At 32.8% G+C, this 24,537-nt stretch overlaps 1 protein-coding gene across 4 annotated transcripts in view; it reads right to left on the bottom strand.

The window, feature by feature from the left end:
* LOC128217132 (somatostatin receptor type 2-like) overlaps positions 1-24,537 on the bottom strand; it is a 137,050-nt gene that overhangs the window by 65,491 nt on the left and 47,022 nt on the right. For 3 of the 4 annotated variants that reach the window (XR_008258195.1, XM_052924049.1, XM_052924055.1), the window contains exon 2: positions 6,507-6,561. The gene's annotated coding sequence lies outside the window, so the exon portion shown is untranslated. Of the gene's footprint in view, positions 1-6,506; positions 6,562-15,034; positions 15,115-24,537 lie in introns of those variants that run through there. The other variant, XM_052924069.1, reaches the window with a different exon arrangement.

Below are 24,537 nucleotides of genomic sequence, written 5' to 3'. Positions count from 1 at the left end.
AGGAAAAAGGATGTCATTTTTACAATTCCTATTTTTTTCACAAACATAATAAGGAATGCAATACGGACACTTTTATCGGATATTTTCGTTAATCAGATGGTACACTTTGATCAAGCGTTTTCCAATGAATAAAAGGGTAACGATAAAGGATCCAGATTGGTTCTTGACCCATCGCTCATGATGGATGGTGATTTTAAAAGCAATACTTAAACGGTTCTTTACTTAATAAGATCAAGTGTTCTGATCTGTTCCACTTAAACGTACCAATGATACTTCATACTGTTCAGGCCGGCTCCAGATGAGTCTACGAGAGATGATTACTAGGAGACTAATGATGATATAAAAAGTCAACATGACGTCAAGAGCATCAATTGAGAAACTCATTAATTACAATGGGACAATTATGAAATATCAAGGACACTGTTGGGCGCTATAACGTGTCGGGACACTAAAACTGATCAGTGCGATAAAAGAGCGTTATGAAAATTACCTTCTGCCAAAACCTAATATTTAGATATATAAGCTGAGTTAAAAGGACACCTGATATGTTTAGATTTATCATTTTCGAGGCGGCAAGGATCTGTAAGGTAAATTGGTTCTTTACTCATCGAAAGAGATAAATATATATTTTTTGAAAGCTTTATTCAACCGACTCTTGTCTTTGTCAGATGTTTTATCCTCCCAAATGATACTATTTCAATGAAAGCATTCGTACAGAATGTTTGTGATAAAACTGAACGGTATATATCAATTCTTATATTGTCAATACTGCTGGTTAAATTAACAACCTTTTCAAGCAAAGGACATCGACTATCGGCATCCAAAACTCACGTTATTTAAGCGCTTTACTCGCTTCATACTTCTTAGTAATTAAAACAATATCCACAATATGTTATAGCTATTACATAGACTCATAGATGAGGTTTTAATAGCGTGATAAGTAGTTTTTTTTATATACGGGGGTTTTAAGTCATCATTACAACATATATTAGATATCCAGACCCTTTTGCCCCTCAATGAAAAAAAGAAAGAAGAAGCCATTTAGCAATTCATATTCATTAGAAAAATCGAATAATCAATGAAATGCAGACAATATCCCTAGCTGTCGCAGTAAATCAGACGATAAATTTAGATTTATCCTTTAGCAATGCGTATCAACAAGCAGAGAGTTTTCAGGAGGCAATTTGGTTCGTTACCCATCGCTAGTGAGAGATGGCTATTTTAAAAGCTTTTCGTATTTGATTTTATGTACTCTTACTCTCGCTATTTGTCTGACCAAGTTTTTACAATGGACCAAGATATTTGCTTTTATAGCGGACGTATTATCAAAAAAAAATGTCAAATAAACACGACTAAAACGGAACTAAAGATGATTTATAACTTCAACATGTCATTAGATACATGTCGTTATTATCGAGACATTCTTAAGTTCCAATGCTGTAAATTAAAGGAAATACTATGGCCAAACCTATAAAGTGTACACAATAACATTCGAACATATGCTCCGCAGTTCAAACAATTCCAGCATTTGAATCGTACGGTTTGGTTTTCAGACTTTTTCATGTATTTCAATTCCTTATTCATGCGTTTAACACGTTGTTTTAAGGATATTATTGTAAAAGGTTAAAACATTTTATCAATTAATTGGAGTGATTATATACAATTAACACATGAATCGTGACAGTTATTAAAAATACTAGACACATTATTATACTGACGCCTTCAAAGCTAATCTTAATTGTTCATTACAATTGAATTTCAAATATCCTCAAGTTCATGCTAATGTGTTTATGGAATGCCATGGTTCTTTACACAATGCTAACATGTTTTGAAAATAATTGATTTATTCTGGATATTTGCTTTCAGAATAATAAACAATTCATCGATTTGCTTTTTTAGTAACTTAAAAACTTTTAGTCCGAAATCCTTTTTTTACTTTATCTCAATATTTCGCCATCCAACTGATTGTATATTGATGAACTATAATACGGAACACGGTGTTACATTGCCTCGCTCATTAATTATATGAGTAGTTTTAGTCACACTCATTTAACATGTTCTTGTACAGATTTAAATAAAACAATTTAAACTTCCGAGACAAGCGCAGTTATCGATATTTCAACTATAAACCCTGTTCAGATTAAAGGGCAAAAACGACACTGAACTAGAGACTCACAGACAACATACACAAGCACGAACACAACAAACCTTGGAACGGTCATTGAAACTCGTGTTCCCTTAAATATAACTTCACTTGGGTCTTTTACTAATAAATTTGACTGTAACTTCACACTTGTGCCAACATTTGTCAATTTTAAGAAAAATACTAATTAGAGCCCTATCAGAGCCAGTTTAAACTTGAAGACATTGAAGAATTATGAACAAATAACATACAAACTGATAAAGAAACTAAAGTCTAAAGTGTCCTGATTAGTTCACGTCGAAGAACGAATAATGTACGCTTTATAACGCAAAACAATTCAACCTAAATATGAATATGATAACCTAGTCAGTTGTGTGCAACACGAGGTTTAAAAGTAATATTTGTATGCATACGAGATTTTATATCTCCTGTACTTTAATAATTAAATTAACATGCCATATCATAATCCCTGTTGAATCCTTGTCTATTTTAATTTGCTTAAAATCTTTTCTTCTTAAACCACATCATCTATCGAAGTTTGCAACCAGTTATATATCGAGGCAACATATTGAAGACAGACGTAAAATAAAACAATATGTAAGACGATAGCTTGTGTGCGATATGATTTTAAAAGTTTTAACAACATATTTTATTAGACCAGGCACATTTAATAATTAGAAAAACGGACAAATGAGATGCTACATATCATAAACAAATTACTCTGCTCGACAGCTGCTGAGAATTACAGGTTTCTTCCGTAAGCATGGGAAGCTGTATAGCGAAAAATAGACTAATCAAATATTCCGAATGTTTGGATAGTCCAATTAACTTATAAAAAGTGTTAGTCGCAGTAAAAAAAACCCAGAAGAGCCACAATTTTCAGTACTTCCTTTCTTTATTTTCGATCTGTTCAACAACCCTCTTGAACTTTGAATGATTTTACTTTGTAGTTAATGATGAAGTTCAAATTGTTTAATATTAGAACCTTGAAACAAACCATGCGCGCTATTCTCGGAAACCTGCCTATTTAAAACGGATAACAAATGGTTCTGAAAAATGCAAACTGATGCTCACATTTCCATTTGGGCCGAAATTGAGGTGTTCAAAATATTACCGTGTCAGATATTTGATATGTGCATAAATCGTACTAATAAACTTTCAGCATTGTTTCAAAGGTGTTTGAATACATAAAACTGTATTACATCCACTTAACTAAAACATGTTCCTATCATTTAAGATAAAACATAAAAAGGACTGTTAAAATACCAAGATAGGAAAGATCTACCAAAAGCTGCTTTTGAGCCCGGTCCACCGTTTATCCACAATTTTATGTACAGCAGTCTAGACAATTCACATGTGAAAGCTACTAAAACTACCAGGTTATTAAAGAGTATTCAATTGTAACATGCGAATTCATCGGAAGAAGAGTTGTTTCCCCTACGTCATGTGTATATACCAAAATATTTGTCAGTTAATTGCCCCATGATGATTATGTGTAATTGAATAAAGTACCGTGGTTCACAACGATGGGTAGCCCCGCCAAAGCGGTATTTCATTGTCAAGAGTTCAAATCATTGTTTCCGTAAAAAAGGAAATACATATCAATGCTGTAGACGACTTAAACATTGAGATAATATCATTTTATCTATAATATCTGCCAATAATCAATTTTCTTAGACCGTCAAAGAAGATTTTAAATAGATTCCATCCTTCATTAGGCAGTTTGGTTACTGCATCAAACATTAATTGTAGCTAGGAAGCATAAATAATGAAGTTGATTTAAATCCAAGATGATGGATGCGGTGGTCCCGATCCGTCTAAATATTTGAAAGCAGCGACTATTGTCGTCTTAATAATATTGCTTAGTTCATGGATGTTGAACAGGCATATATCAGCATTGGCGTTCATTGTGTTATGTTCGTCCGATGAGTGAAAAAGAGTCGTATAGCAGCATTGGCGTTCACTGTGTTATGTTCGTTAGATGAGTGAAAAAGAGTCATATAGCAGCATTGGCGTTCACTGTGTTATGCTCGTCAGATGAGCGAAATAGAGTCTCAAGAAAACAAATGGGATTCATTTCAAATCATAAATTGAGCCTGTGTTTTTATCTTCAATGTCAATAGAGGATAATTAAAACAATGCGCCTCTTTACACGTCATAAGGCATTTTAGATGGGAAAATCAATGAAATTGAATTACTTTTGGATGCTATTAGCTATCAAATTTTATACTGACTCCTTTCAAATGCAGGAATTTACAGAAGGTTGCTCTTTATTGCCCTCTCTTGTACAATTTATCACCGATCAGATCTCAGGTCAACGAATATATTCATTGATCTTTAAAAGCATAATCAGTGCAGCCCTCTTGCTATGAACCCAACCCTAAACTGAAATTATTTAATAAAAATTAAACAGCAATACATTCCTTTTATGATTTGAAAAATATGGTAAAAATTACTTTTAATGTATAGTGTGGTATTACAGAGATCGTTATAACAACACTTCGTCTGAAAAAGTCACGTTTGTTCTTATATTATTTGAAAATATGCATAAATAGTAACTTGCTTTTCTCCCACATTTTATGACTTTTTATGTTTTTAAAAGGGCACGTTTTATAGTTACAGACAACGAAAAAATAATTTCATGTAAAATGTTATCAAAGTGATTGTTTCAATGATAGCACATTTTTACTAGTTCAAATTAGAGATCTGGTGATATTAATTGAAACAGATTATGCTCAATTAGATGCCACTTGATGCCTATACCTAAATAAATTTACAGATGATGGCTAATCCGACGACGGCTATTTTATTTTGGTTTTGTCAGACGGCATCATATTTGACATATTTGTACCATTAACGAAACAAGGTATTCCAAGTGGAAAATTTTAACTTTATCTAAACATTCTAAATAAATCTATATACACAGAGTCTGTATAATAAATCAACAAATATTATTATTTATCAGCAAACCTATTTTTCTTAATTGTGTTTGATGAAGGTCAATGGTGGGACACGTGTGATTTTTGAATACCATACACCGGTTGAACCTTAATTAGCTTATCGTTTATTTAACCAAAAATAGAACGGAAACTCAATGAACATGAATCGAACAAAACATAACGGCACAAGAAAAAACAAACATAATTATATCAATTATTGTTATTCATAAATGTTTCGTTTATAAATTTTCCATTTTTTAATTGAAAGAAATAAAAAGGTCTTTCCTGACTTTATTTGATCCATGCTTAACTTTGTCCTAATTTTGTCTGTGTATTTAACCATAATGTGATTCGCTCTGTTGTAACACGCCTGAACGAGAAAATGTGTTTCGAATAAATAAAATTAAACAAACACTGTTCATCATTCAATTACCTCCTCCTAAACGTTCGTTTTATTTCCTTTGTGTATTTAATCCTTTTTGTCTGAACATATGCTTGATATAAAAACAGGTATTGTGTTCTGTCTGACACCTTGTGATAGTGTTTAAGTAGACATGAATAAAAACCTACTTCCAAATAGCTGCAATCATCAGTTGCGTCAGCGATACTTTTCCTTAAATTGCATTTGTATGAACCTCATATCTCATATGATGCTTACAATGATGTCGTTAATCACCTTGTTAACTATTACAAACTTCTGAACAATCAGCCCATTGAATGACAATCACTTCTTGTGGTTAGTTCTGTTGTTAAACTCCGGTACGCTCAATGCATGGACAATAACACAATGCTTATTTTTAATAATTAATGTTTTTCGCAATGCATCATGTTCAGCTCAGTAAAAAATTATACGGTTTTTCACGGAACGAGTGCTTATAGAGATGTCTAATCCAAATGGAAATGATTCTTTTTCTGAATACATAATTTATTGGAAATGAAGGGGTTTTCTCAATGTTTTACATTTACGGTAATCAAATTTTGGAATATTTGTTACTGCTGGTGTTTTGAATAAACACTCAATTATATTGTTTTTTAATCGTTTGTGCTTTTTTACCTAATTTCTTAATATTACATAGTTACACATGTTCGCTTCAAATCAAATGCATGAATATGCAACGGGTAGGCGCCTTCTAGCTAACATCATTTACCTGCACGCCTCCTAGCTAACATCACTTACCTGTATGATTCGTTGAAGTGTTGCTATGTTTTGTAATGAATTGGTGTCTTTTTCGGTATATATAAAATATATTCGCTGATTACACATATAAATACAAGACTACTGACTTAATTGATACTACAATTTACTTAATTTCGAAATAGACGCTGTCGAAGACGAATGTTTCGTTCGGACATGAGGTTTGCATGAGTAAGTTATGCAAATAACGCTTTATCATAGATTATTGTAAAAAAAAAAGAAAACTCACCGTCTTGGCTCTGCCGCGTTTGGTGCACCGCCGCCGAAAAAACTGCGATCTTACACTGAAACATAAAAATATTTATTATTTATAGTTCGTAATTATATAAAACAGTATTGTGTCCGGTGGGATGGTGGTATTTTCGCTGTAAAATATTTTGGTTATCAGCGGTCAGTCGTTAAGGATATTTATCACCTGAATCGGTTTATTCCAGGAGGCTTGGTGTTGAAACAATATAATAATATATTTAAAATGCCAAAAAAAAACAGATTTTGAATGTATTTATAATCATAGTATAAATTTAAATCAAAAGAAAAGAAAGATGTCAATATAATACGCATTTCATAATATGAGGGCAACATGGTGCCAATGCTGATCTTAAAGAGGGCAGAAGGGTCCTACCCAAAAAGGGCAGGGTGAAGCTCCCTCCATTTCCCCAAAACCCCTATTCTAAACACGTTTTTTGTTTACATTTTGACTTGGGTTTGTTCTTGTAGTTGTTTGATTAAGATGTTCAAATTGTTGAACATGTGTGTCATGAACGGAATAAGATGATTACCATTAACCTATAAGCCATAATTGTACCCATGCCTCTTTAATCATGTCTATATTATTTATAGTGTGCGCCAATGTTATGGAAGTAAAAAAATCTCGTTTTAATGACTTGGTTCATTGGTCCGATTTAATTAGACATATATTTCATAACATAGTATTTTTCTTTGTACATTTTTTCATTTAGCTTATATTATAATCTACCAAATTTCATTTTTCATTTAATCATTGGCAAACAAACTTTGAGCACGTACTTTTATGGAAAGAAAGTGAAATGTTATTTCATTTATTACGGACTTTTTTAACCATATGTACAATTGGAACAAATATCGTATTCGACGAAAATTCGTCTTTAAACGAGACGTCGTGGATGTGAAAATTTGCATGTTTATCAAAACATTCACAGATTTAAACTTATTTTCGTGACACAGTATACAAAACCAGAATAGTTGTTTCTATAATTAGAAAAATATGGTGTTATATTTGAAGTGTATATAGAGTAATAATTAAAAAAAAAACATGTTACAAACAACAATAGAACCGAACAATTAAAATAATCACTATTACATGCTTTCTTTTTTTTCTTAAAAGAGATTTATTTTAATGCATATTATGAAAAGAAAACAATAGTTTGTTCAATGTAAGATGGCAATACACCTCACTTCCGGAACACGAAGTAATAAATTACATGTACAATTTGTCACATGCAAAAGTAAGTCTTAATTTTTCGACCAAATTGGTCAAAACTTGTCATGATGATTTTACATACCTCACATCGATAGTCTTTTTTAAACGTAAAATGCAATTCCCATATTTAGATATATAAATCGATACACCAGTGTAAACTATTTTCTACCGCTTGATATTTCAACAACACGTAGTTCACGTATAGAGTATGAACCCTAACCCTGAACGTCGTTGTCTTCTTCTAGACACATATGCAAGTAAGAGCATTTTAACAGCACATTCTTTCAGAGAATGTTTATTGACAGCTATGATAAGTGAGACACAGACAAAACCTCCAAGCAAAAAGGTAAGCGGAACTCATTTTCCAAAAAGCAGGAAGTTATATTAAAGGCCTGAAAAAAATAATTGCACTGGCGAAGACGAAAAACACGATTGTGGAGATATAATTTAAGTTCTTATATCCGTCTGCCAATAACCATTTTTTTTACAATGTTAACTAATTTTCAGATTTAATTATATTTTAATATCAAAATCTTAAATAGCAAATACGAAACAGGGTTTTGATTGATTTTAACCTTAACGGAATGCTGAGGACGTTCCTTGCTAATTGCTTTCAAACAAGCTCAAATGGTTTCGATATTTAAATGTACATTAAATATCTCCTTCATACGTGCATTGACGTCGATATGTTGCACTTACCGTAATTAAACAATAAAAAGGTTGTGTAAGTTGCAGGTCCTTAAATCTTTATTGCAAAACGTAAATTGAGCACATGTTGATGTTGTCATTTAAGATATCATGATATGTTGAGCACGTTCTATTAAAATGATGACGCCTACGAGCTCGATTAAAAAGAGAACTGTAATGAATTTGATTGCTTCCAGAACACTAGCAAACAACAGGAATTTAATGTGCTTAAAAACATATTTGGTTAAAATAGTGTTTGTCCTTTTTTAAAAACTTCCCATTTGAGGCCCTATGAAATATTTGGTCCAGATTTAGTGTATTTGTAAATGGACAAGTGTAATCAATTACTTGTTATCTAACTTTTAAGCAAGTTTATCATTAAAGAAATTACATTGGAGCCTCAATAACTGCTATGCATTTTACACAATTTATAGTTCATGTAGTGTAGGATAAAACCAGTAGGGAACCAAAGTGTAAACGAGGTTCTTTTAGACTTCATTACAAAACAATGACTGAATCAGCTTAGTCTGCATTAACTGATACAGACGCTTGCTTAACAATTTGCAAATAAAAGCAAATGGGTGTAGAATGTCAATTTGATAATACACATTCTCAAATAATCACATTATCTTTCGATTTAACACCTGCAGAATGCGTAGATTGAGACAAATAATATGTTTTTATAATGAGTGATTTTAGAACACGAGATTACAGACAATATAGTTTTCTGAATCGGTATGTTTTCAGGAACTGTTGATATAGGTTTCACCAGATATACTTTTGGGATTACAACTTAAGAGGTTTTAAATGTTCAATAGTGATAGGCCATATCGAAAACCGCTGTTTCCCTTGGGATATGATCAGTCTGGTTTTAGTGTTAAACGTAGTTTTTTCGTTTATAAAAACATGGTCCATCTTTTTGTCAAAGCATCAAACGCAATTTCCCTTGGTTCAAGAGGACTGCAGTTTGTTATTTTATGTATTAGGTTGCGATGACGGCTTATATGACTTATGCTTTCAAAAATGTATCCTGTAGTTCACCATTTCTAAATATTCGGTCTCCATATTTACAGATACATTAGTACATGGCCAATGAACTTTACGGAAAAGGGAATTTCTTGTTTCGCTGCTTGCTCACATAAATAAAAACGAGAAGTGTCTGTTTCGTCTATTTGAAATAAGACATTCATTCAATCTGACTGCAGTTTAGCACGTAAATTTGATCGTGTCAAACTTCACCTTCATATCTTTACTTAAAAGGGAATATATGTTCAATATATATGGCAATTGAATTGAGAAAAAACTATGGACTATTGTGTGTCGAATTGGCACATGCATCGGTCCAATACTTATAGAAAAAATACTCTGATGGTAAAACCCCAAACCGTTTATCTCTAACATTTACCAATGGCAGAATTTTGATACTTCTGTATTGTTTGTTGTCTTGTCGCAATATTCTTCTTGTTTGGCTTTTCTTTGGACTTGGTCATTGTGTTATTGAATAAGATCTTGATTAAAGGTTAGGCGCTACTGCAATTGTCCCCGTAGTTTGCATTTATTTGCTATGACGATTTCGTTTATGCTAAATGGGCACGGTTATAAAAACAGTGAATGCGTCATGGGCGCGCCGTACTCGCATAATATACGATCACCATTTACAGTTTTACTTAACACTCTTACAATGTGAATCATTTGGGGTATCTACCATTGAATCTCTCAAATTATCACGGATCGCCTGAGTACCGGCTTTCAACAAACCACTCAAATATCAGGTTAATAGCAGGCCCATTTAACATACTCTAATATTAAGGCACTTGTTTGATTTCGTGTCAAAGAATTGCTGATTCAAACAATCTGGAGCAAGTGAGAGCAGCATTTTTTGTATGTGATAGCAACAATTCTGCTCGTGATATCAGCATTATATTATATGAGAGCAGCATTATCACAAATGAGAGCAGCATTTTTGCATGTGAGTACAACATTAAAGCATGTGATAGCAGCATTACTGCATGTAAATGCAGCATTACTGCATCTGAGAACAGCGTTATAACAAATGAGAGCTGCATTACCTTGTACAATAAAACGAATGTTGAAATATGTATTATCGGCTAAAGGTTTTTGAGAATCATGATAGTTTTCTGCATTAGTAATTGATTTCCAAATAACTGAATAGAAGTTTTAAAATATTTTCTCATAAATTGAATAAAAACGAATCATTTATTTAAGGAATTATTTCGAGGAAGAGTTCTATCATTCATGCAATTCAAATAAAAAATATATATGCAGTTAGCAAATGATTTCAAGGTTGGTTTGCTAATGAATGTATGCGATGTATTATGTTGCTTATATACATCACACTCGTTGGCACGATGTTGCACGAGATTGTGGTCTTGTATAATTCTTGTATATTTCTAAAATATTCTCAAACCGTCGGACTTGGTAATACAACTGTCTCGGGAAATTCACAACGAACACCACTGTAATAATATCTTCGCCTTGTGATACTCCAGCATGCAAACAATGATGGCTCAACTGCACCCGGCTTTTGTTCTGGCAGTGATTTTGTCATATCAAACAACTTCCAAAACTCTTATTTTTTAGAATAAAAATACGTTTTGTTTGTTAAACAACACGGGACTCACATGTATTCTTATGCCGTTAAATAAATATTTCTTTCTCAGGTGCTTTTGCAGCTTAACACAGCTTTTTGTGGGAGCCTCCCCTACCACTAGAGTAAACAAAACGTTGAAGAAAATATAAAACTAGACAGTATAATATCTATAAATAAACAAAAAATAAAGAAAATATCAAAATATTTTACTTCTATTAGTTGTAGCCAGTTGGCTGATATTGCTTGAAAAATTCGCGTAAATAGATGACCTTGTTTTTTTATAACGCATTTTAGTGACATTTTAAAAATATATTTCAGTGCTATTGAACGAATTCACCACTAAAGCGTAGTAGAGCAACGATAAAATTGAGATCTTATTAAATATTCAGCGATAAAGGTAAAAAGCTTGTTATTTAATTTAAATGACATTTTTAACACAGGGCAATTTTACAAATGATAAGAAATTAATTGTCACTTTGACATATAACATAAAAAATACACAGATAATATAAACGACCGTTTTCAAACTAATTCGTAATTGATTTAAATAAAACTTACTTTTAAGACTTTTATTACGGAAGATATTCCTATTGCTATTCATTTTAACCATATTTGTTCTTACAGAATCCTATGAGTGAGTATTTCTTTTAAATGGTAAGAATGGCCGTCTAATTAACATTTCAATCATTTAATCTCATAAAGTGTTACATTTCTTTTACATCATTAAGCTTTTATGGAGATATTTTATTAGAAAAATAACCTTATATATATGGTTTTATCATCCGGAGATTGATTGTCACAGAAATCCTGAAAAAAGGTTGGAAGTTTTTTTATTTCTACAATATTATTATTTTCTGTATGATTACAGTCAATTGTTTTCATGTCCACACACACCAACCTCCTTCTCAAAGCCAGTGAAGGTATTTGGTAATCGCGCTGACCTTCCAATTGATTAGTCTTTTCGTCTGCTCGCTCATCTGTTTTAATCAACAGCTTTGTCACAGTCTGTAGAACACCATACAAAGGCTATCAGTGTATACGCTTTCGGCTCTCATTGTAAAGGTCAAGGTTACATTTGGAGGTTTATGTGGTACTCTGACGACTTATTCTGCAATAGTTCGTGTCTCACTTCCAATTGTTCTAGTATTATTTGAAATATGATTAAACTGCATTAATCGTGCTGTATGTCTTAGCCGTAATTTTATCTATAAGAGCAATTAAAAATAATCAACGTTTACAAAATCATGAGAAAGTCCATCACCTTCTTTCATGATTATACTCCAAGTATTGTGACTGAAAAGGCTAAAAAGGTTTAGATGTTAATATCATCCTCACAAAACGATGGTGCCAACAGACTAGATGGCGGTGCTTGCAAAGAAATACGTTATAAAAGCAAATTAGTGTATAATGTCAATCTGATATTGCACATGTCACATTAATCAAGTAATCATTCAATAAAACACTTGCAGAATGATAACATTACCACAAATAATCGATTTCTAACTAAAACAAATGGTGATTTTAAAAACGATAATATGCCGTCTATGCTACAAGTCTGAGTTTGCAGAACAAGATAATAAATACCTTCTTCGAGATAACATGTTGGGAATAAACAAACGTTCAAGAGGTGGTAATGGAGACCGTTGGAATGTATCTCTTGGAATATTTCAGTTCCGCCTACATATCCCAACCATTTGCTCCTTTTGATTACTTATACCATTGATTTGTTACTTTATTATATTTAATATTGTGTTATATAATTGTTAATTTTATAATAGCAGAATGAAACTATACTTCAAGATATAAATGTTGATCCAAACGCACACTATGATATACAAAGTCCTGGTGTCTGTGTTAAAGAAATTGGAAAGAAAATCCACATTTCATCCATGTTCTGCTCATCAAACTGTTCGCTATGTCTGACTTACAGTTTTCTCTCAAGTATTCAGATTGAATGCGTCAGGGTCGTTCTCTCAAACATTAATATTTAATGCGTCAAGGTCGAGATTTTCCAAGCAACCTGCAAGGCGCCATACAATAAGCGTGTAACAAAGCATGTTTTAATTTAAAAAAAAACAAAAAACATTTTGTTCATCAATTATACTTAAAGGGCAGAATTGTGAATGCATGTGAGGTTCGTGTCATATTTTATAAAGAAAATGCTCTCTGAGACTTGCGAATATCAATTGCAATGTATATATATGTTCTCGGTTGTAGATCTAATCAATATACATCTGCGTTTAGCACATATGCCAAGAAAACTGCCAAATTAGCTGTCTCAATGTTAGTCTGAATAAGTGATGGGGCGAGAGCCTTAAAACGGTCAGCACAACATTTGCACTGGCCATGGCTCAAGTCTTAAGAAGTTAATGTATATTCAACATGACATGTCTGAATGTACACATTTGTCCGTATTTGTTTTTTGAATAAAATGCGCAAGGCAGACTAAAACTCTTAATGTTAAAGCTTTTTCATTGAACGAATTTTTCAAAGTGTCATACAATTTCTTCCACCTCTGAAAAGTATATACAAATATTTGGTCATGCTTGAAATCATTACCTTGCACCACGAATCAAGATAAAAAGTACCCGTACGGAATTACATTTTTCACTACAACAAAATAAAATCAGCGCAAAAATACATTTGTACTATATTTTGAGAAAATCGAAGTGGGGGTAAACCTAAATTCCGAAAACATCCTACGTTTGAGTTGGGATGAACCTATCTTACTCAAGCGGCCATAAGAGATACTTATAATCTAGTATTCATGTAACAGCTGCAACTCAAAATGAAAACAAAACACCAAAATATAAAACTGACTTTCATTCCATTAACCCATGTTCACGATTGTCCCTTCTTAATGCTGTCTTCCACGCTATTTAAATGGTCGTATATGTCGCAGTCACTGCTTTTTTTCTTTTTAACATTAATGATTGGAAGTTCGCATGCACCATTCACAATAACTTTCCTCATCTTGTGGTACAATTCTAAACATATTTAAACATGTAATTTCGTATCTAGGATCCTTGTTCGAGAGTGTGTTGGGGGAGGGGTCTACAGGTCTAGAAGTGTGTGTGTGTGTGCGTGCGTGCGTGCGTTCGTGCGTGCGTGCATACGAGTGTGTGCGTGCGTGTGTGTGCGTGTGCCTGCGTGCGTGCGTTCGTGCATGCGAGTGTGTGCGGTCGTGCGTGCGTGCGTGCTTGCTTGCTTGCTTGCGTGCGTGCGTGCGTGCGTGCGTGCGTGCGTGCGTGCGTGCGTGCGTGTTGATGAAACACAGATAAATGACAAAGATAATATTGAACGGAAAACAGAAACAAATCAAATGTTTCTGAAAAGCAAGATGCGCACTTATCACAACTGAACGTATACTGAGAGACATTATGTTCCCATCACCAACATATGATTTAAGATTCCAGTAGATCATAACAACTTATGTAGTAGCCTTACTTTCTCGCCCTAATTGGTTGTTGGCTGAAGATCGTCTTCAATAATTATTTTGTGAAAGGAGAAAATCGATTATCTACTACAATTTTCCAGCACGTGTTTTGCCTTAAATGTGATAAAATTGAGTTCTTCAGCTAAAAATATGTTTACATAAATCATTCTTATATAATATAATCTGATAATTTATTTTTCATTTGCATTGAATTTTCCTATTCAAACATTTCACCTTTTTGAAAGCTGTTTTCAAATATTATGTAATATGGAGAATCTCAGAAAAGTTTACATTAGATTACACACAATCTGCGCATCGTTGGACGGAATGAAAGGACCACACATGTTAAATGCATTGTTATGGTCAATTTCATATCTATGTGTTTCTATATGCATCAGACTAAAACATCACCAGTACAAACGAGCTATTTATAGATTTTACACATTTCGAAATATTGCGTAAGGGTCAGTAGGTAGGCAGAAATGTAGGTAGGTAGGTAAGTACGTAAGTTTGTTAGTAGATTGTCAGGTAAATGGGCAAGCAAGCATGTAAATACATGTTTACCGTACAGTAAATTCAGCATGGGTCTATTTAAATCCGGTTTTATTCAACATATTTGTAAAACATCCGATTGCAACAGTATGTTATACTAGTATACATATAGATGAGATTATGAGAGGTTTCACAACAAAAGCAGAGTTATGATGTTGTTTTTGTTTTTTCTCGGTAATTATACCGAGTATGTAAGCAATTATCGCTATACGTATTAACGTACGCTCATGTAAATGTTGTTACTTTCATCGTTTATCCCATGTCTGGTGCCATAACAGTTACAGCTATCAGTACAAGGATTAACAGTTCCTATCTACGGCGGTCAAATACATAAATCAAGCTTGTATAATGCCATGGTGGCAGTTTTATCTTTTACGTGATAGAGCATACAAAGAAATTGATTGACTTAAATGGTTTCAAACTACCTGTTCTGCTAGGCGTAGGAAAATATTTGAATGAATTGTTCATGATGAAGAATAAGCGGTAAGAAAACTTGTGACGTTATGGTTTGCATACGCAACCTTTGTCTCTTGTCGTCCAGTCAATAGGAGATCAAACATATTACCTCAATTTAATTGCAAAATAAATGAAAACCATTGATTTATAATCAAAAGCAATTCCTGAATAAACAGCAACATTCTAGGAAAATTGACGCAATGGAAATCTGACTTGCGCCTAACCGTTAACGATTAAGAATGGACGTAGTCAGTGTGGCGAACAAATCATTTGGATATTACTTCCGCTAAACTAACCGACTTAGAATATAATCTCATTGGCAGATACCTTGTCAACGCAAACTTTGACGCATGGAGTGTGTACCAGATGAGTGACATAAGGTGGACCTAAACTCACCACCGAAAGATCACATTTTCATTTATCAGCCTAGAACTTTATAACTGAGTAATTGCAATTATTGAGAATTAAAGATGTATTCTAAGGAGTGGAAATGTTAGTTAAATGGTACATAATGAGCGAATAATAAAACAAAGGTGATTTGAGTTGAATTAAGATACTATATGTTTGAATTAAAGCAATTTGTTTTCCGTTGTTAAACATCCAATACCAACAACACATGCTTGGACACTTATCAAAGATTCAAAATAACACATAAATAAATATTCATATTTGGTTTTGATAACCCCTTATACTTTGCAAGGTCAGATAAAACGAACATGACTGACCGTGTGTGATGTTTTTGGTTTCTAACGATGACTGCATCGTATCTTTGAAAAGTATTTGCATTAGGTGCTCTGAATTGTTTCCCTCCGTCTGCAGATAGAGTTGGGATCTCTTATTTTTATCATTATTTGTTTTATTGATAAGTTTCCTCAAGTAAATGCATACTTTGATAAGATTTCCCTTTTGCGTTTTATATATATATATATATATATATATATATATATATATATATATATATATATATATATATATATATATATATATATATATATATATATATATATATATATATATATAGTATTTATGCACTGTGCTGTTTGTAGAGTTTTGTGCTGTTCTATGTTTCTTGTTTGTGAATTTGTGTTCTATGTCTTTGGCGATTGCCCATTGCCACTCAACCGGGTTTATGTTTAAACATTTTGCTACTGAGCATGTTTCTGTAGCTTTTTGCATATATAATGACACTTAGTAACATGATATGCGGAAGTATGTTATGATCTAAAGTCAGCACATGGATGGTGTGCCGCCTAGGCAATAACTTAAATTTGAAAGCTTATCAACACTCCGTACCATATTATTTAAGTTGAACGTTATTTACGTTCCCGCTTTATCAGTTATCTTATGTCTTGTAACAGAAACCTTTACATTATTTGTTGATTTACAACGGTGGTCAACGGTGGTCAAAGAATCAACAGTTATACATAGCATATACATAAATTTACATTCATAGAGACAGACTTTCTGTCATCCAAGTTACAATTTTTAACATTCAAAGATCGAAACCATCGAATAGTTTGTCCTCCATCATTTCAAAAATAGTTATGATAGGTTAAAACAACAGAAATATTATTTCAACTTTCTAAGCACTTGGATTTTTCAATTAAAACAGCATTTAGGATGAATGTTAAAATTATAAAAACATTTATGAACTTCATCAAAGAGTATGTCTGACCATTTCAACTGTTTATTAAATGTTTAAGAATGTGCTATTCCATGTTGTTTAAAAATGCTCTTATAAACAATTAAGATTTCATCCATGTATATACTAACAAACCCAACAATAATTGCGTATATCGGTTAAAGATGTTACCACGACAACATAAAATCATAAGGAGGCAAACAATTGCCTTTATAATACTCTTATAATAAGCTATTGACAGCATCGCGATGATAACTGTATTTTTATTCCTTATTACAGAACCGTGACCGCACTTTAAGATTTCAGATGGGAAACTATTTGCAGTTTTTTTTCCATACGCCTTTCGCACGCTCGCCAATCTCTGCTTGTAATTAGCATTCATCTCTCACGAAATTTTTGCGACAGATATGAATGCGATAATTATAGTGGAGCGACTGTGATTTCTTCGTACAGGTGATAATGCAGACATATAGGAAAAGTACTGACTGGCAATCAATCAAACAAAAGTCGTTCTAGCTGGCCGTTAGGACTTTATTACGGCTAATTTCTTACTAGATTGATCGAAAAATGACCATCAAAGAATGGTCGTTGAACTTTCCAAAGAATGCTTATCTCTTAGGTCAATTTGCTAAAGGCTAAATAAGGTTACTCTGAAATACGTTTTGCTGAACGCTAATTGTAGGAACTTGTACCGCTTAGAATACATACGATGGTAACACGTCTAATTACTTGTGGACCGGTCATGCCGGTGAGTGGGCGTTGACAATACTTATATGTCCAATTCGTTTGATGACCAGACCCAAGTTTAACAAATTTGCTGACTGCATTATAAGCTTCCGATGTATAACTTGATTGATTCTTGATTCTATTAAAGTATTAAAGGGGCACAAACTACGATGATATGCCATTTTTGTTAAGTTTAAATGCATTATTATGTTTAAGTCATTTCTTTTAAATGATGAAAACAAACAAAACACATTATTCATGTACCGTTACAAGGAATACACACACACACACATACATATATATATATATATATTAAAAAATTGTAGCTACGTGACCACAAGTGACCCAGTTCAAATGCCGCCAACATGTCGCTTGTCTTTTTTATCTTTATTCAAATGTGTTTTCGAATCATTAAAGTTTGCTTTAAAGTTAAAAATGTCTATTTTTTCATCTATATTACGCCCTTCCAGGTAATGCTCACGTTGTTTTATTTTCAGTTTTGTTGCAGTGATTTATCGAGTTTAAACCTAGTTCCTCAACACTTACATTACAAACACATTCATTCACCGACTACTTAATGTATCATATTTTTAATTAGACCTGGGTGTTTCAGCATTTCAGCAATAAACGTTTCGGGCATTCTCTTGCTTTCAAGCGAACGCAAGCATTTGTATATTCAACTCTTCGCTATATTATATACGCCAAAATACTGTAAAACACTTACCTAAATATATCATCCGTTTCTTAGAGATGCAGCTTGTAAAGAAAGAAGTAAAAAATCCATGATGCCTTTGTGTTAAATCGAAAATATGTTTCAAACATAAATCTGTCATACAGGCATTTTGAATAGTTCTAGTGAAACTAGAACATTGAGTTTTTGAATTTTCTTCTGATAGCTAAAAATGTACATAACCATGACCTTTGAGGAACAGGTAAGTTCAAACAATTAAATTTGTTCTTCCGAAACCCTGCTTTAAAATGTATTCCTTTTACAACTAAAACTGCTATGAAGCGCTTTTGCTATTAATTTTCAATCATAACATTTGCTAATGTATTCTATTCTGTGATATTTTGTGTTTAGCTGATTGGTTTGTATCCTAAAATGTACACAGAAAATGCATTGGTGTTGATCAGAAAATATACTGTGAAATGTTTATGTACGTATCATTAAATTTCTATGTAAACCAACAACACGTGTTTGTCGTGAGGCTACACGAAATATTTACCAATTTATGAGCGAGATAAAGCTAATTGCCTAAAAGATGCACTCTTACTTCCAAATGAGATGTACCACAATTAATACATTTGTTTTAATTTACCGAAAATAATAAATAAATATCGAAAACAATAGTTCTCATGAAGGATACCGTGATCAGTTTCAATGAAAAGTGTAGCAAACACTGTATTTTTACCTTATGAGACGATAATTGATCTTTTAGGATTTGCTAGACATTCAATATATGTGTGTGTTCAGCCTTCATGGTTAAATATTGTTAGTTACAGGTTAATCACTCAAAGTTTAAGTTTGTTATACATGTGTATGACCTGATTTTAAATAAGAGTGCCATTTTAATATCGTATGCCGAGAATAAAGTTTGTAATATTACAGATGAGTCGTTCCTGATGGTTTGAATGTTGTGCGACATAACAAATCTTCTGCTATAAAAGAACACGAATGATCGTTAGATTGGTAACTTGTCAAATATAAAAATACAAAGTAACTGTTGGCAGTTTTATGTATTGGTTTCATCTGATATCGGTCATTAGAGCACGAACCAAAGGCCAACACTGGATATGTATTCGTTTGAGTGTTGTCACTTAAAGGAGGCTTGAACTTGGACTTGTATAACGGCACTTTGGAAATTCATCCTGCTATTTTTAATACATTTATAATATACAATAAGTATTTGTCTATGTTATAAGTAAAATATAGTTTAAACTTCATTCATTTTACGCCGATTGTGATGAAAGTTTTACTAACTGATACTCTCGTTGGCACAAGGTTGCGCGAGAGAGAGGGATAATGTCTGTTTGGAAAACCGGAGAAACCTAATTAAGCTCATTTGTCCGGCTGTGTGAACATCAACCAACTGACATGCGCACAGGCCAGGAATTAAAACTTGGACTCCGTTTAGTCGATTTCCAATTCGCGAAGATGCTAGTTATATGTTATTAATGTTTCACAAATATCAGGTTCATTTCCAGCGAATAATGACATAATCCAAAGCCGTAACGATCTGCCGTCGCTCAAGCTTTATTTGCATGCAACATCGGCTCCAAAGAATATGCTCTCTAGTGGTTTCAGTTTTATCAGATCAGAATTATACGTGGGCGATTCCGTTATATGTTAATATAGAACTGAGATTCAATTTCACAATACATTTTTTTGAAATACAGTTTGTTTATTTCCTCTTCTTTATGAAAAAGACCATGCGCATAATGTTAAATGTGACAAATATTTATTGTTAGTGTTCCTGTTGATAAACACTTTAAAGAAGTTGATAATTAAAGAAATATGATAGGCTATCATTTAATTTTCAACCGAGGCTATTAGTGTAGTGAGTTTGAATTACCTTGCTTTTTGCGCCATATTTATTCGACAAAATCATGTCGGTTACATAATTATACCGTGACGTTAATAGCATTTATTCTTAAGTAACAGCATTCATTAATAACGCAGAACAATTCATTATCACACTTTGAAATTGCCCAGACAATATTTTACATTATTGGTTCGTGGAAAAATAATCTGACTACAATAAAGTTCTTACGACTTGTAGGTGTCAAATTTGTTTGAAGTGTGGCATATGGTCGCATAATAAATATTGATAGCATCAAAGCTTGGCACCTGAATAGAAGGTAATTCACTGTTTATCAGCTTACAGGTTGCAACTCGCAAGGAATTCCAAACAGATTGTCAGACACAGAATGACGAATCCCATCTGTTTTGAGTAGAGATACGTTTTATTAAGAATTGCGTTTATTAACTTTGATGTTAAAGGTTGAAGTAATGGAAAATTGGAGAAAAGGGCAACAGGTAAAGATATACAAAAACTGTAAAGACACAAATGGAACAAACCACGAAACGAAATAGCCGTACCTAAGTCACTAGAAAACAAATCATTGAAACCAAATCGTTAACATGATGTTAATACGATGAAATCGTCAGCATACTTAGTGTTGATAAACAATACAACAAAACCAATATGAACAAGCCCGGAAGTAAAACATAATATAAAAAATACCGTAAACCCTGTATGAAGGCACAAGGCATGGACTCAAACATGAATAAACTATAGACACACACATATATCAGATTTCTTTAATCCAAATATATGTCCGTGTTATTTTTCACATAAGGATCGGTCTCTTCCTAATGATAAGATGATGTGGTTAAACTGATGGTTGACACGAGGAAAAATAGGATTTTACACTTAACTTTGACATTCTTTCGTCTTACAAAATAAGTATATTTAAAGGTTAAATGCCCAGCTTGACATGTCACAACAAAGAAAGACATACACTAACTTGTATTTTTTAATTAACGAACACGTATTATAACCTTGCAAAAACTATAAACCTACTGCAGTTAGTTAAGTATTAAAAAAATGTAAATACATTTTAATGGATTATTGTTCTAAATGTTGTAACTGTTCACCAATGAGCCGTTTTCTCATAAAATAACTATGTGTGTAGTCAAAACAAAGTAAATAAATTGATGTTTTCATATGACAGGAATTAAGCAAAGAACAAGTAAACACAAATGATCATACATTATTTAACGAACAATAGTGATATAGTTTACTTTTCGTTCTGTCATAGCTTTTTCAAATTGAAGTCATACATAATATCGATCTAACATGGTTTAAAAATCTTTCTTTTCTACATAATTGGAATAAAATGGTCCTAGGACTTTTTGAATATGATTTTTTAAGAAGGTATGCGGATCAAAGTACAACAGTTAACTCTTGTATTGGTTTGATCCAAATATCAAACAACTACCATGTTTAAGCAGTCCGGTGCCATGCTTTAAAGCTTACAAGTGAAAATTTTAACTAAGAGAAAAACAGCTATTGTTTTCTTAGTTGAATTTCAAAAAAATGCTTTATTACAAAAAGAATTAAAATGAGCACTTAAATGGTCTCAATAATTAAGGCATATGTATAAGTTTAATGACAAACAAAGTTTAAAACGTATTTGATATTAAAAAAAAATCGAACATATTAACTAAGCTAAACATTTTCCACTCAGAAACTTTATTAATATGGGACCGGTTCAAAATGTTTCAATTTAACAAAACTAATCGAACTTTACAACTTCAAAACAAGTCAACAGATTGAAAGCTTATCGGCAGACTATCACGATACATTTTGGTTTACGCATTGTCATGAAACTTTATTATGTCATTGTCATAATGTTAAAAATATATTTCATAGTTTCTTGATAATATCTTATTTCATTATGAAAGTAGTTTAGATTTGCAGATATTGCTTGGCAAAACGCCATATACACAATACGGGTAATTTCATGCACACCAAAGCTATTAATTGAAATGCAATACCATTGATTCATTCCTGAAAATATTAAACCTGAACAGGTTTGTCTATCCTTTGGAGACAATGAAGGCACATATTTTAATTTCAGATTCGTGTGTGCACAATATTCCATAAACATATGCATTGTTCTAGTGTTTGTAACATGTTGACATTTAGTGTGTGTCTGTTTATAGCACATACATCAAACACACTCCGGCTAACATATCACGCTGGTGAATCTGATGGGATCGGGCTGTACATCTGCCCCTTCTCTTACATTAATTGATTTAGCATTGTGCAAATAGTTTAACTACTTATCAATAATGCCTATTATTCGCATTAAAAAAGTTAAACATACACAAATGACTTGCACTCCATCCTGGAATGACTTATCATCTGCGTATTCAATCTTGAAATGTTTGGCGATCAATATTTCCAAGCCATGTGGGAAGGCCGGCATGGTAATATATAAGATACTGAAGGTTATATGTTCATATAAACACAACTACTCACATCTTGTTAAAGACTCTTGTATTTTTGATGACTTTTTTTTTCAGGTAACCGTTTAAAGATGCAAGGGCTATCGTCTTTAACAACAAGCACATGTTCTGCATGTTAAAAGGTACGTAGTCAACTTCCTTATTTTACTTCTTATTCTAGTAAAGAAAGATTCCTCTTGGTACTCAACTGAACTCTATTATCACGTTTAACGGAATATTTCTTTAGTAAAAAGACAACAATAACAACCTACAGTCGCAACTGCATACATGTGTCAGTGTTGGTGGGAAATATTTCGAACAAATGTGACGCTTTATGAGCGCAACCTCATTGGCGTTATTGGATTGCGCCGGTTGGGTTCAACCATATGTCGTTAATGTATTGTTATTCAGCGAAAACTGTATGTATTGCTCTGAAATTTTCAGGAAGCATACCGGATATGTTATATGTATTGTATGTGAATTTTCTGTGTTCTATGTGCAACGATAATTGAACTATTAAAAAAGTCCACGTAATTCTGGATCAACCCTCGTATTTGATTTTCCCTCCGTTTTTGAATGTGTGAAAACAGTATTACATTTGTTATACATGTAGCCATTTTGAAACATTTCAAATATGACACCTACACTTTCTTTATACATTTCCATTGCAACAACTAACATTGATTGAATGTCTCTTTCTGATCTTTAATAATGTACAGACCTTGTTAACAATGACATTTAACAACATATATTTTCAGACGTTCCTTTGAGACCCAATATTCCGTAAAATGTACTGGTTTTCAGAGAATAAATACAACTCTTGTTTATGGTGGAAAATAACATTTACCAACGATCGGTTTTATTATGACGCACGTTAGTTATAAAGAAAAGCTTAAATCAAACTGAGCCATATTTTAACAGTGTGTAAGTATTTCTTGACGTTTGTATATCTATCAAAGTATCTCTTCCCCAGATTGTACATATAGCGTACGTCAACAATTAGCTTTTTGTCTTGTGGCAACAAGAACGCTTTTTGAACTTTAATTTATGAAAGAGAGCATATTGTTGCCGTTATTCAATATTTTTAATGTTATATTTGTAATGTTTTTTTTTTTGTCTTGTAGCGACGTTTCTATTATATAGTGTTTGTTTCGACCTTCTGTCGGTAGGTCCGACGCTCGGTCTGTAGGCCATATCTTGTCTGAATGGTAATTGGTCCTACACGGTAGAATGGAGCTTGGCCATAAACAACAGATAACCCTATTGACTTTGAGGTCAGGAGGTCGTGTTTACCTTACACACAAAATTATTGTTCGATCAATATTATGATAACGTTTGGACCTAGGGTCTTCAGGTTTGGTTAGGAAGTTGGTCAAATCTGTCATACCGTGGACCCTAATGGAATTCGACAATAGCATATCAGAGGTATTGGTTATCGAATTATATTGAACTATGTTTAATTATCTTCTAAATTTAACTAATTCACTATTGTCAGAAGGACGCATATATCTTCTACTGGATAGTGTAACTCATTCATTTTGAACAGGTCAATAACTACATCTACTTTTCTACAACTTGAAAGGGATGTCGGTCATAACTATAAGTTACAATTATTTACAAGTCTCAGACAATGAAATCCATAATTAAAATTGTATAGACAATTTATGATATGAAGTG

This window comes from Mya arenaria, chromosome 2 (assembly GCF_026914265.1).
Source record: "Mya arenaria isolate MELC-2E11 chromosome 2, ASM2691426v1".
NCBI lineage: Eukaryota > Metazoa > Mollusca > Bivalvia > Myida > Myidae > Mya > Mya arenaria.
The sequence above is the reverse complement of the archived record's forward strand: the minus strand, read 5'-3'. Positions and strand labels throughout refer to the sequence as shown.